Source organism: Cupressus sempervirens, chromosome 8 (assembly GCF_028749045.1).
Source record: "Cupressus sempervirens isolate cs-2001-9-10 chromosome 8, ASM2874904v1, whole genome shotgun sequence".
Taxonomy (NCBI): domain Eukaryota; kingdom Viridiplantae; phylum Streptophyta; class Pinopsida; order Cupressales; family Cupressaceae; genus Cupressus; species Cupressus sempervirens.
The window spans coordinates 120,479,137-120,492,687 of NC_143125.1; positions in this window are offsets into that span (position 1 = coordinate 120,479,137).

Below are 13,551 nucleotides of genomic sequence, written 5' to 3' on the forward strand. Positions count from 1 at the left end.
TAACATTTCCTCACATCTTGTACCATAACAACTTTTGGGGAAATGTGGGAGAGAGCTCCGACTGGGTTGTTTTTGTAGGCAACTTTAGGAGTAGGGTGAAAATCAGGTTGCTTTACTTCATTTGAAACTAACTAGACTTCAAATGACTCTTTTTCTTGGGTTTTCTTTGAACTTGACGCCATTATTGTGAACTAGGGTTTATACAACAAATGGGTATAAAACTACGTAGCTTGGTACAAACAAAAATACCTTTAGATCGATGAAAAACGTGTTGAATGAGTTTGCAATCTACTTGAAATACTGTATTCTTGCTATGAAGTCACTCAGCTCTCTTTCTTCTCCTTTGCTTCTTGATCATGATGCGAAAAACTGATTGAAATTGCAATAATATACCCTAATTTTATCGCATTGAATGCTCAACTGCCAACTCAGCTTCTAAAGAAAGTTTGACCTAACTCGGCTTCCATTAGAGTTATCCAACTTGGCATCAATTTTCAGCTTTTTTGCTATTGGGAGCTCGGCATCCAAAGGTAGTTTGGCATTTTTTTCATGTGGATTTATACTTTTCTTAACTTCCTTTTCTTGGGATTGATGTATGATATAGCTTTGTATATCAGTCCTGTGTACTTCTTGTGCTTAGTTTGATGAAGTATGATCACTTAACCCATTGGGTAAGGTGATCCCTCCACTTGATGTGTTGCACCCTTCCTTCTTTTTCCAAGTCTTATTTATTTGCCCTCTTATCTTTTCAACATCAATTATTTGTTTCCCTTTGCAATCTTCAGTCTTGGGTGCCTTTGATTTTGTTGGGCAATTCTTGCTGATATGACCAATTTTTAAGCAACTGAAACATGTGGTTTGATTCAACCATCTTTTGTAGTTTCCTTTGAAATGTGTTCTTATATAGTTTTTTGGTATATGTCCATATTCTTGACAATAGTGACAACTATACCTAGTGTTGTAATCCCAATGATAATGACTTTCATTTCCTTCTATTTTTGCTGGTTGATTTAATGTCCACATAGGTTTTGATCTACATTCAAATGCCCTATGTCCATACTTTTTACAATTATAACAATGTCCATCAAATCTTTGAGTCCTTGTGACATTGGATCTGCAATTTTGTGTCGTATGTCCTTGCATGTTGCACTTGTGATAGAAGCTTTTGGGTATGTTTGATTGATTAAATCTTCTACTCCTACACACATTAGCTGTATGTCCCTTCTTATTACAGAAATGACAAGTGGGTTTTGAATTCTTACCTTTATCACTTCTTTGTTCAGCACTCTTTGATGATTCTCCAACTTCAGTGCTGTTGTATCCTAGTCCTGATGTATCATGGGCAGATTTTGGTGATTTCAGCAACTGTTCAAAATACTTGATTGCTTCACTTGATTTGTTGAGATTCTCTGCTACCTCTTTTTCTCTGTTCAATTCATTCTACATTTGTTCATTTTGCACCTTCAAGGTAGAGATCTCAATATCCTTTCATGATGAAGATTCATCATTTGGGCAAGTGTATCCATCTGCATGTTTGAGATCCTTATCAGTTTAGTACATTTTTTTTCAAGTCTGTTTGCAAGATTCCTTTTATCATTTTCCATCATGACCTTATCATCAAATGCTCTTTTCTTTTGTTTAGTAATTTCACATATCATTATAGCCTATGATTCATGTTCCATCTTGAGAGTTCTTATCTCATCTACTTGGACTTTGTTTTTCTCCATCAATTCTGCTATTGTTGCATCAAACTCTTTAGTGTCTCCACTGGAAAATATGTTGGTGGTATCAATCTCCTTGTAGTGTATATCATTTTCAGCTATGGCTAGATCCTTCCTCTTTTTTAATGAGTTTCTCAACTTGTTTCTGAATTCCTCCAAGCTATGCAAAGCAAGTTGCACATCTATCACCTGATTTTCAATGATCTTTCCAAGTTTGAAGGCTTCCATCTTTAGATCTTTTCTTCCAAGATGTTAGGCTTTTCCTTAAGAGAACCTAGATTAAGCTCTGATACCAATTGTTGGAATATTCAAATATGGAAAGAGTACTTATGAGGGGGGGGGGGGGAAGTGAATCATAAGTATCATACTTTAGCGAATAAAACTTTTAACTGGAAGTAAATTGCATGCATGTAAGTATATAAAATAATCATGAAACCAGACACATGCATCAATGAAACTTAACACTGGAATTTGGTAACCCAGAAACCCTGCAAAAATAAGAAGGTAAAACTGGGGTGGGGATGATACCCACAAAAATTACTGTAGCAATATTGTTCAACCACTTCTGATGGTTTGCTCTGTTAAAGGCCTGCCCTGTTAAAGGCTTTACACTGTGTCAATAGTGACCTGGTTAGAGGCTTTTAAACACTTAGCATGAAGTGTTACCCTGTTAAATGATTTTATCACCTAGTTAAAGGATTTATCAAAATAGTTGTTAAGCTAACCTATCATCATAGGATTTTTATTCTAATAGAATTGCTAGAAAGTATTAGGTACAATAAACCTGACTGATTACAATCTTTGATTGCTGATTGTAGGCACTTGTTCTACTTTCTCTGATCTGGATCCTTTTGTGATCTGATAATCCTCACTTTTGAAAATAGACTTCCTTGCGAACCCTTGTATATCTTCTCATACCTCTTATCTCTCTTACATTTTTACAATGAAGTTTTGTCTTCTTATATAGAAGTCTGATTTGCCTTTATCGCTCAATTTTCCCTCTTCAATTTTAGGGTTTCAAAATTGATTAGGTAGGATATAGTGTATCTATCCCTTATCTTGTTTTCTTCTTGAAACTTCGCCAGTTGTATCTTAAAAATGTTCTACATGGTGTTCTGTGCCACCAACTCATCATTCTTATCTTCCTTTTAATTCACAAATTTCTAGATAACAACCTTGTCGGCTTAGATCTGGTGAATCTTCAATTTCCTAAATAATGCGATAACTTGGCATTATTGAGTTACTGGTGCTCGGCACCTCTATGTTACTCGGCACCTATACCAGCTCAACACTTGAACTTACTCGGCACTTGAACTTCACTCGCCATCTGAACTTCACTCGGTATGCATGATGTACTCAGCATCCAATGTGGAATATGATTAAGTGTGTTGGCACTCAAGTGTCAAAAATATTTTGATGTTAACAGTTAGAAGTTAGTGTAAAATTAGAAGAATCCAAAAATGGTAGTCTAGCTTCTAAGAGGCATAACTTTTGATTCGAGACTTTGATTAACAAGCCATTTGCATTTCTAGAAAGCTTTAAAAGTGCTCTATAGTCCTATAGATGAGCTAATCTAGTATCCCATTTTTTGGGCCTATACAAGGCTGTTTAATCCCTTAAATCTAACTTTGAAGTGCTCTTAGGAGATCTCCAGGCAACTTAAAATTGCAATAACTTCAAACTGTAAAGCCTTTTGACCTGATTTTTTTTTCTAAAGTTCTTTATGTAGAACAAGAATTAGTATGCAAAGAACATTAACAAATAAAGTAAACATTCACAAACCAAAAACTAAATCCACATATATGCTTAGACAAAGAAAGAAAATAAGAAGTGCAAACCTCACAAGAAAAAGCACTCCATGCTTTCTTGATTCTGTAGATGTGTCCTTTTGTTGTGGATGTATGCTCAAGATGCTCAAAAGCTGCTTCAATGGAGATGGGTAATGGAAAATTGGTAGCTTTGTGAGCTCTCAATTTGGCATTATAAGGGTAAGATTGATGGCTTTGGTTCTCAAAATAGCATGGTAACTTTAGCTCAAAGATTGTTGATGAAATGGCTTGGGATGGGATCCAATTTATAGGCTAAGGGGTAGAGAGATGGAGGGCTTAGATGCAAGGATGGATGAAGGCTTAAGGAGGGCTAAGATGCACTCAAAGGGGAGCACATGGATTGTGCTTGTTTAGCACCAATGGGAAGGTGACACTTGTCACAAGGAGGATGAGTGTAAGAGGGTAGGGTAAAGGGTTGGTTAAAGGCATGATGAGTGGGGTTGAGTATGTAAGAGGGATGTAAGAGGAATGAGTGTGGAAGAGGGAAGAGTGTGGAAGATGGGTGTAAGAGTCTTTATGTTTTGTAAGAGCACTCATGACTTAGTGGTTGGGTTTTTTTGAGGGGAGACTTTGGTTTGGATTAGGAAAGTCTTAAACTTGTTTAAGGAATGTGACAACATTAGGGGGTGGATTAGGCTTGGGATTAGGATTAGATTAGGAGTGTTAGAGATGTGCAAGTAGATGGTATTAATGAGGGTGGGTGAGTTAGTGGCTAAGCTTGGTTAGTATGGGTGGATGGGGTGGATTAGGCTTAAATGGAGGATTAGAGATAGGTTAGGGGTTTTTGAATTTGAGGATTTCATTTATCAAATAGATTTATTTAATAAATGGAGATTTTTGGAATTAGATAGAAGAATAGGATTTAATTGATAAATAATAGATTATTTGATTTATCAATTAGGACTATAGATGATTAATTAAATTAATCAACTAGGGGATGACAAAGGATTAATTAAATAGAAATTTAATTAATAATTCCTTTTTAGATAACTAAATAGGATTACTAAAATAGTGTAATCAAATTTAGGTGTCTACATTTTGCCCCTCTTTGACATAGTGTTGAGACAACACTATTTCAAAGAAGTTCGAATGAAGACGACACGAAGAAGATGTTTTAGCAAAAAGGTTGCCCCAGTCTCGGATAAGAAGAGGAGAGACTAGACTTAGATGATGCCCCCTCAAGAAGGTGGCGGGGAGAGAAATGAGGCTCGACGACTTCTTGAAAAGTACAAGAAATTGAGATGAGCTAAGACACATGTTGGCAAAGAGAAGGGGCTGAATGAGCTCAAACTCTCACTATGGGAGAATGATGAAGGGAAATCAAGGGCACAATAGTAAAGCAAGCTTAAGACTTTCCAAGATTGGGGGGGGGGAGAGGAGGAGCGGAGCGCTATAAAAGGAATCCATGGTAGGGAGATGGATGATAGAATGATAAAAGCTGATGCAACAAGATTTCAAAGAGTCAGATTGGCGGAAGATGGGTTTCGGATATCCCTAGGACTAGGATTGTGGATCTCAAAAGATGAGGCTTGGTGGATTGATTTGATTGGTGGATCCCCAAGACTAGGATTGTGGATCCCTAAAGCTAAGCGTGAGGAGTGATTCAAAGAGATACTGATGCATAAGTTGGGGTAGGAGTGATAGATGTAGGATATGGATGAGGGATAATGGAGATGAAGGAAAACCATTGAAGCTTTTTGAGTGGGGGGATACTTCAAAGAGAAGTACCACCATGTAGTTGAGCACTAGATTTGCTATAGGACTATTGGTTAATTTCCAAGGTTACCAAGAACATCAAGGCCTTTTCACCAACCGTCCAAATGACTGACGAACTTGACTCAAAACAAACACACAAGGATTGCCCTAGTATCACACATGAATCCCAGAGGAAGCAGCGTGGAAACGACACTAGGTAACCCACAAGCAGAAAAAGAAAACAAGAAAAAGACCTAATCAAGACCTTACGCTCTAATTGCCCCATTCGCAGCATACCATGATATGGAAGATCGTGGCAACCTTGAGGAGGGAACAAGGAGATTTCTTGGAAAAGATATTTCAAGACCCAAAAGGGAAGATCCCAAATCAAAAGAAAGCGAAAATCAAAAAGAGAACTGTTTGCCAACAAGATGGGTAGGATGAGGTACTAACGGACCAAGATCAGACATGAGGACAGCTATATCCTGCAAGGATCTATCAGAGAGCACCTAAGCTGATGGGTCTGGATGAGTGATGTGTCTGGCAAGCTGAACTAAGAAGGATAACACTTTGGTGACAGGAGATCTAGCTAAAGGATGCATTGGAATATCTAACCAAGGTGTGCGATGTGTGCAAAATGTTGACCAAGGATGAACTAACACGAAAGTCAGATAGATACAATGATACTAAGCTAAAGAGGATGTACAAGCTAACAGACCAAGATATGTTACAAATGTACAAGTTTGTTCATGTTTTTTTTTTTGTGAGATGGAAATGTTTGTGAAGGATGGGATGTCTATAATAGTTGATAGGTGGATAGGTAGATGGTTTGTTCAAAGCTTAAGGAAAATGGGATTATGTGTGTGCATGTGATAGGATACAGGCTGGGATACAAGATTATTTACAAGTTGGAATATGGTACAAGCTTTGGACAAGATTCGAATATATACAAGGTATGGTACAAGATTTACAAGGTATAATACAAGCTTTGGTACAAGATTTACAAGCTGTATAGGAGGTATTGACAAGCTCCATCAGATTTTGGATATTTGATTGGAACACCAAGGGAACAAGCAGGTGTTTTATGGGATGGTGGGTGGATGGATGAGGGATAGGATAGTGATAGATAATGGATTAGTCTTTAGCACACAAGGTGCCTGAATTACTAGGTTTTCACCAAGGTACCTATCCAAGGCGCTTGAATTGCCAAGTTTTCACCATTGGATGCTTATTTCTCTTTACTATTTTTTTGTATTTTTCAAAAGCTGGGTATACCAAAGATCTTCAAGCATAGAACTTCTTGAGATGAATGATGTTAGTGGGATCATTCAAGAGTTCTCCTTCTGGTGTAGATAATTGATAGACTCCGGAGCCAAAGGAGGTAGTAACCACATAGGGACAAAGCCATGTAGGTTCAAACTTGCCTTTCTTTTCTCGATCTGCTTGGACTTTCATATTTTCTTTGAGGACCATATCACCTGGCTAAAAGTTTCGTGGGAGCACCTTCTTGTTGAAATTCCTTTTGAGACGAGTTTGGTAAACTGTGAGATGGTCATAGGCTTGTTGTCTCTTCTCATCTAAGAGATCTAGCTGGGTGAGTCGAGCTACTCTATATTCTTCATCTGAGATTTGCCCTCGCAAAGATATGCGTAGTGAGGGAAGTTCAACTTCTATAGGTAATACCGCTTCAGCACCATAGACTAGGGAGTATGGAGTTGTGCCTATGGATGTACGGAAGGAAGTTTGATAGGCCCATAGAGCCAGATTTATTTGAAGGTGCCAATCACGGCCGAAATCATTGACAACTTTCTTTAGAATTTTGAGAAGGGTCTTATTAGTAGCCTCTGCCTGGCCGTTACCTTGTGGGAAATATGGGCTAGAAAAGTGGTGATGGATGTGGAGGGAAGTGCATAATTCTTACATGTTGAGATTTTAAAAGTTACCTCCATGGTCAGTGAAGATGGTGGATGGGATGCCGAAGCGGCAAACGATGTGGTACAAGATGAACTTGGAGACTTGAACTCCTGTAGCTGAGACTAGGGGGACTACTTCCACCCACTTAGTGAAATAGTCTATGGCTATTATTATCCATTTATGTCCATCAGATGAGAGAGGTGTCATAGTTCCAACTAGATCAAGGCCCCAACAAGCAAAAGGCCAAGGTGGTGCAATAGGCTGTAGATCCTGTGCTGGAGCGTGCACAAGATTTGCATGCTGCTGACATGGGAGACACTGTTTGACAAAGTCACAAGAGTCTTCTTCAATGGTAGGCCAATAGTAGCCTGCTCTAAGGATTTGTCATGCTAGGACAATACCACTCGTGTGGGCATCGCAAAGTCCGGAATGTACTTCTTTTAATGCCATCGTGACCTCATTTTCATCTAAACATCGAGACAGAGTATCATGATAACCCCGACGATATAGGGTATTGGCTATGATAACATAACGGGATGATTTTTGAATGAGGTTCTGGCATTGGGTACGTGTGAGGTGAGGGGATATGATACCATCGTTAAGGTAAGCGTGAATTTCATGGTACCAAGGGGATTGGGGACCAACCAAGATACAAACATGGTTTGAATCCTCATTCGCATAGGCAAGTGTGAGGAGCTGCTCAACTAAAAACTCATACTATGTAGCTTCTTGGGGAATTTCCAAGAGCAAGCCGATAGTGGCCATGGCATCTGCTGCCTTGTTCTGCATTCGAGGCACTTGTGTAAACTGAAGCTTTGTAAAATGCTGGGTCAGCTGATCAACTAGTTCTTTGTAGGGTAATAGCTTTTCATCTTTGGTTTGATATTCATTTAAGACTTGTTTGATGATGAGCTGGGAATCACCAAAGACTTGTAACTCAGTGATATTCCATTCTGCATCTATCTTTAATCCTGCTACAAGAGCTTCATATTCTGCTATATTGTTGGTGCTAGGGAATTGTAGCTTCAAGGCTTTTGGAATGTAATCTCCTTGAGGTGTAACTAATAATATTCCTACCCCTGATCCATGAGAGGTGTATGAGCCATCAAAATAAAGCTTCCATGGGGGCTATTCTTCAATTAGGCAGATATGCTCATCTAGAAATTCTGTGAGCAAAGGATATGCATCTACTAGAGGTGCATCAGCTAGGTGATCTGCTATAGCTTGCCCTTTGATTGCCTTTCTATCCACATACTGGATGTCAAACTCACTTAGTAGCATAACCCATTTGGCCAAACGGCCTGTAAGTGCTGTTCTGGAGAGCATATACTTGAGAGGGTCAATCTTGGAGACTAGTTGGATGGTATGACTTAGCATGTAGTGGTGAAGCTTTTGAGTTGAGAAAACAACTGCCAAACAAGCTTTTTCCATAGGAGTGTAACTGAGTTCATAACCAACTAGGGTTCTACTGATATAGTAGATGGCTCTCTCTCTGCTATAATCATCATGTTGTGCTAGAAGTGCCCCTAGAGCAGTAGGTGTTGCTGATATATACAAGATCAAGGGACGACCAGGAACTGGTGGAACCAAGATAGGGGGATTGGTGAGATACTGCTTGAGCTGATCAAAGCTGCGCTGACATAAAAGATCCCACTTGAAGTTCTCATTCTTCTTTAGCAAATGTGAAAACGGTGTACACTTATCTACAAGTTGGGAGATGAAGCGTCAGACAGATTGAAGTTTTCCCTGAAGAGAGTGAAGCTGTCATAGTGTCTAGGGAGGAGGCATGTTTAAGATAGCCTTGACCTTTTTGGGGTCGATCTCTAGACCTCGTTTAGAAACTATGAAGCCTAGAAGCTTGCCAGATGTGACCCCAAAGACACACTTCTTGGGATTTAGCATGAGATGATATTGGGCCAACCTATCAAAGACTTTCTCCAGGTTAGCAAGATGATCCATGAAGGTGTGACATTTGACTAGGATATCGTCCACATAATCCTCCAAAATGCTATGGATAAGATCATGGAAAATGGTTGTCATAGCTCTTTGATAGGTAGCCCCAGCATTCTTTAGGCCAAAAGGCATCATGGTGTAGCAAAAGGTTCCCCAAGGGGTAGTGAATGCTGTCTTATGCTGGTCCTCTTCTGCAATCTTGATCTGATTATACCCAGAAAATCCATCCATAAGGGACAGAATTTCATGTCCAGCTGTAAGATCTACAATCATATCTATGTTGGGCAAGGGAAAATCATCCTTTGGACAAGCTTTGTTAAGATCTCTAAAATCAGTGCAGATTTTGATGTCACCAGAAAGCTTAGTGACAGGGACCATGTTGGAGATCAATTCTGAGTAGTCGATAGGTCGGATAACCTTAGCAGCTAACATTCTTTCTAGTTCAGCTTTGACTAGTAATGCCACCTTGGGGTGCATTTTTCTAAGCTTTTGTCTGACGGGCTTGATCTTTGGATCAACTGCAAGATGATGAACTACAAGCTTTGGATCAAGTCTTGGCATGTCCTGATATGACCATACAAATCGGCCAATTTTCTCTCGTAAAACCTCAAAGAGGAGGTCAGCTTGGTCTTGTGATAGGGATGTAGCAATGTGAACAATTCTAGGGATCTCTGAAGAACCAATGTTGACTTCTCTAGTATCCTCTATTAGAATAGAAGACACCTCTGGTCGATTATCTTGAGGAGGCAATACTAAATCCTCATGTTCTACTTGTGGTTCTAGATTTTCTTGCTGAGGGGTTCTCTTCGTTGCCTTAGCTAGTCCCAGATTTACCTTAGTTCCAGTTTTGGGTGTATCGAAACTAGGTTGGGGATTTTCTCCAAAATACCCCTTGGGATCTAGCTTGTAGATGTAGGCAGAATCTGGCTTTGTCTTCTTATGAGGAGTTTTAGCTCCCATGAATCTTAGAAGCACTTCCTCTGATGCGAACTCATCAATATGTATGACACTTGGTTGGTCCCAATCTATGAGTTGTGGATGAGCAAGTGGTAGGTCAATGAGATGGATGGATAGTTCTCAGAGAACAGAGTCTCCTAGGAAGATTTGGTCTGGGATATCGTCGTAGGCTCTCTTTTCAACTTCCTCAGGAATGTCTTCAATTTCAACAAGGTCACGGTGGATGTTCGAAAAAGCGTGACCATTCTCGTTGGTGCCCCCAGTTGTGGGTATGCCAAAGCCAAGACCTAACTTTATTTCCCAATTATGTGCTTCGATGGGACATTGCATGCCCCTTTCTTCTGGTCCTAGTCCACCTCCTTGATAGTTCCATTTTTCAGTGATGAGCTTATGTTGTTGGGGATACTTCTGGCTGAAGTGATCAAGGCGTGCTTGATTTCTTGGAGGTGCATCCTTATGTAACCAATTGTTGATATCTGGAGTGAGCTCCTCATGAAGAGGGGTTTTTGAGGACACAAAGGTGGTTGGGCCAAACTGTTTGTATCGAGGAGGTGGAATCTCCTCAGCTTTGTGATATGTTGGACATCCATGGGTATGTGGATCAAGTGGGATTGCATCTGATAGACTATATTCTCCACAACCTTTGTTGTTGATCTTTACAGTAGATAGGGTGGAGGCAAGGATGGTTTCTGCGTCATTACAAGTGTGGGATGAGCTGGCGATGGCTGTGCCGATGTCTATTCCAGGGCAATGGTTTGTATATGAAGCTTCAACCGCATTGCAGTAAGAAAAGGGTTCTGAATCGGCATGGATGGTTACCTCAGTGCCCTGATGCAAAAATTTGATGCACTAATGGTAGGTGGATGGAACGACCTTCATAGCATGAATCCATGGGTTACTGAGGAGGATGTTAAATGGTAGGTTTAGATCAACAAAATGGAAAACTATCTCTTGAATGACTGGCCCAACCTTGATTGGTAGCAAAATAGTCCCTTCTGTGGTCCTTTCCAAGTTGTCATAAGCTTTGATGGTGATAACCTCACTGATCATATCTGCCTCAGTATACCCAGCTTGTTTTATGAATTTTAGGGTGCAAATGTTCAAGGCTGATCCATTATCTATCATTACTCTTTTCATGGCAAAATTGGATACCATGATGGCTATGCGAAGCAGAAGGGTGTGATCTAGCTCAACCGCGGGTATGTCGGTGGGTTTGAAAGATAGAGCACATGAGGATGAAAGGTGTCCAACAAGATTACGAAAATCAGTAGCATTGATATCAGAAGGGACACGGGATTCTATGAGAGCACTGTCAAGGATGTCTTTGTACACAGGACTAGTGCGAAGAAGATCTAAAATGGATATTTGGGCTGGCATGTTCCCAAGGTGTTCCAAGATATTGTACCGGCTTCTTGATGGAGCTGATGGTGTTGATGAAACTAGTGGGCCTGCAATGTTAAATCGCGCTCTTTGAGTGGTGACTGCACACTCATTGTCTGGTCCTCGGATATTGATAACATTGACAGAAGGCTCTTTCTCAGATATACAACCTATAAGGCTACCATAGTTTATATAGGATGAAGTGTGCTCATTGTTCTTCCCATGCTGTTGGTTTCGCTGGTGGTTGTTGGTGTTGTTTTGGATAGGTGCTTTTCCAGGATTTTGGTTGTTGTGTGGAGGAAAAGCATTTTGATAAATTTGTAAGCCTGCATTGGGAGAGGTTTGGGCACCAACAATGATTTCCTTCTGATCAATGAGGTCCTGCACATAGTCTTTTAGTTTCATGCATCTGAGGGTGGTGTGACCATTTACCCTATGGAACTTGCAATACTCATTGTCCTTGTACCATGCAGCTTTGGATTGGCTTGGATCAATTTTTTGGGTAGGAGGTAATTTGATGAGGTTTTCCTTAGCCAATTTCTCAAAAATAACATCCAATGGCTCACCAAGGGGTGTATAGTTTCTAGGTGCAGGTTGGAATCTGGGCTTTTACCCTGCAGCTACATTGATGGCATTAGCTTGATTGCTAGACCCTTGAAAGTTGGGTCTTGTATTGTGGTTTTGATAGCTTCGGTTATCTCATTGCTGGTAATTGATAGCTTGTTGGTTGTTTGTTTGATATGGTGGGTTAGACTGGTTTTGAGAAGGACCAACGATATTCACATGTCTGGTATCAGTAACCCCATCTGTTGCAACATGCTTGTTTTTGTTCCAATACCTAGACTTGTCATTAGAATGTGATTGATTTTGGTTGGCCTCTTTGTAAATCTTTACCACACCATCTTTGATGAGTCCTTGCTCAAGAATCATTCCTTTCTCTTTGATATCCTTATAGGTCTGTAAACAGTTCATGGTCATGTGGTGAGCCAAGCTGAGATGTGTATTATCAATAAACATTTTCACCACATGGCGTTCTGGCAAGGTGCAGGATATGCGGGTGGTAAGGGTTTGCCATCTTTGCAGGTATTTGGCAAGGCTTTCTCCACCTTTTTGCTTGGTGTGGACAAGATCAACTATTGATAGCTCTGTTTCAACAAGATGGGCATATTGGGCTACAAATGCCTCAGATAATTCAGCAAAGTTTTTAATTGTGCCATAGGGGATTCTATAAAACCATTCAAGAGCTGGTCCAGCCAAGCTTTTGGGAAAAAGGTGCAAGAGGAAGACATCATTGTATGCCACGTCCTAGCAATGCATGTAAAATTATTTGATATGTGTGACAGGGTCTCCTTTTCCTCTGAATTTGTCAAATTTAGGTACCTCAACGTGTTTGGGAAATGGTGTCGTGGTAATGGCTCTGTCAAATGGGTAAGGACACACATTCTCAAACTTGAATGTCTTTGGATCATTCCCTTCTTGGATGGCTTTCAGAGCTGTCTTCATTTTCTCCCACTCTGAATTGATAGGTGATGGTTAGGGTGCCCCCAATGTAGGAGTGCCTTGAGGTAGGTATGTGCTGGATGGGGCCATTGAATATGGATGGTTGTGAGGGATTTTCTGATAGGGATTGTACATTATTTGGGCAGCTGCATGGTGGATGACGGGTTGTTGAGGGGGAGGTGGCGCATATTGCTGCATGTGCTGCGAGGCTTGCTGTTGATATGGGATTTGAGGTTGGGATTGAGGAACATAAGCTGGCTGTGGGGTAAATGGATTGCTTTGTGGAGGTAAGGTATAAGATGGTTGTGAGGCTTGGGGAAAAGATCGGAGGGCTTGTGGGGTTTGACCAATATATGTGGGTTGTGCCCCCATTTGGGATGGCATCTGCAAATAATTGGTGGTTGGCTGGGGTGGTGGATTACCTCCTAGAAGTGGCATTGAAAAGTAGTTGGTAATTGGAGGCAATGGATTAGTTGGTGGTGGAGGTGGTGGGAATTGAAAGCTTGGGAATGGAACTGATGGGGTTTGATAGCTTTGTGGCTGGATTTGGAAGCTTGGTAGAGTGGTGGTGGGAGCTGGGGTCACTTGGGAGCTTGGTAGAA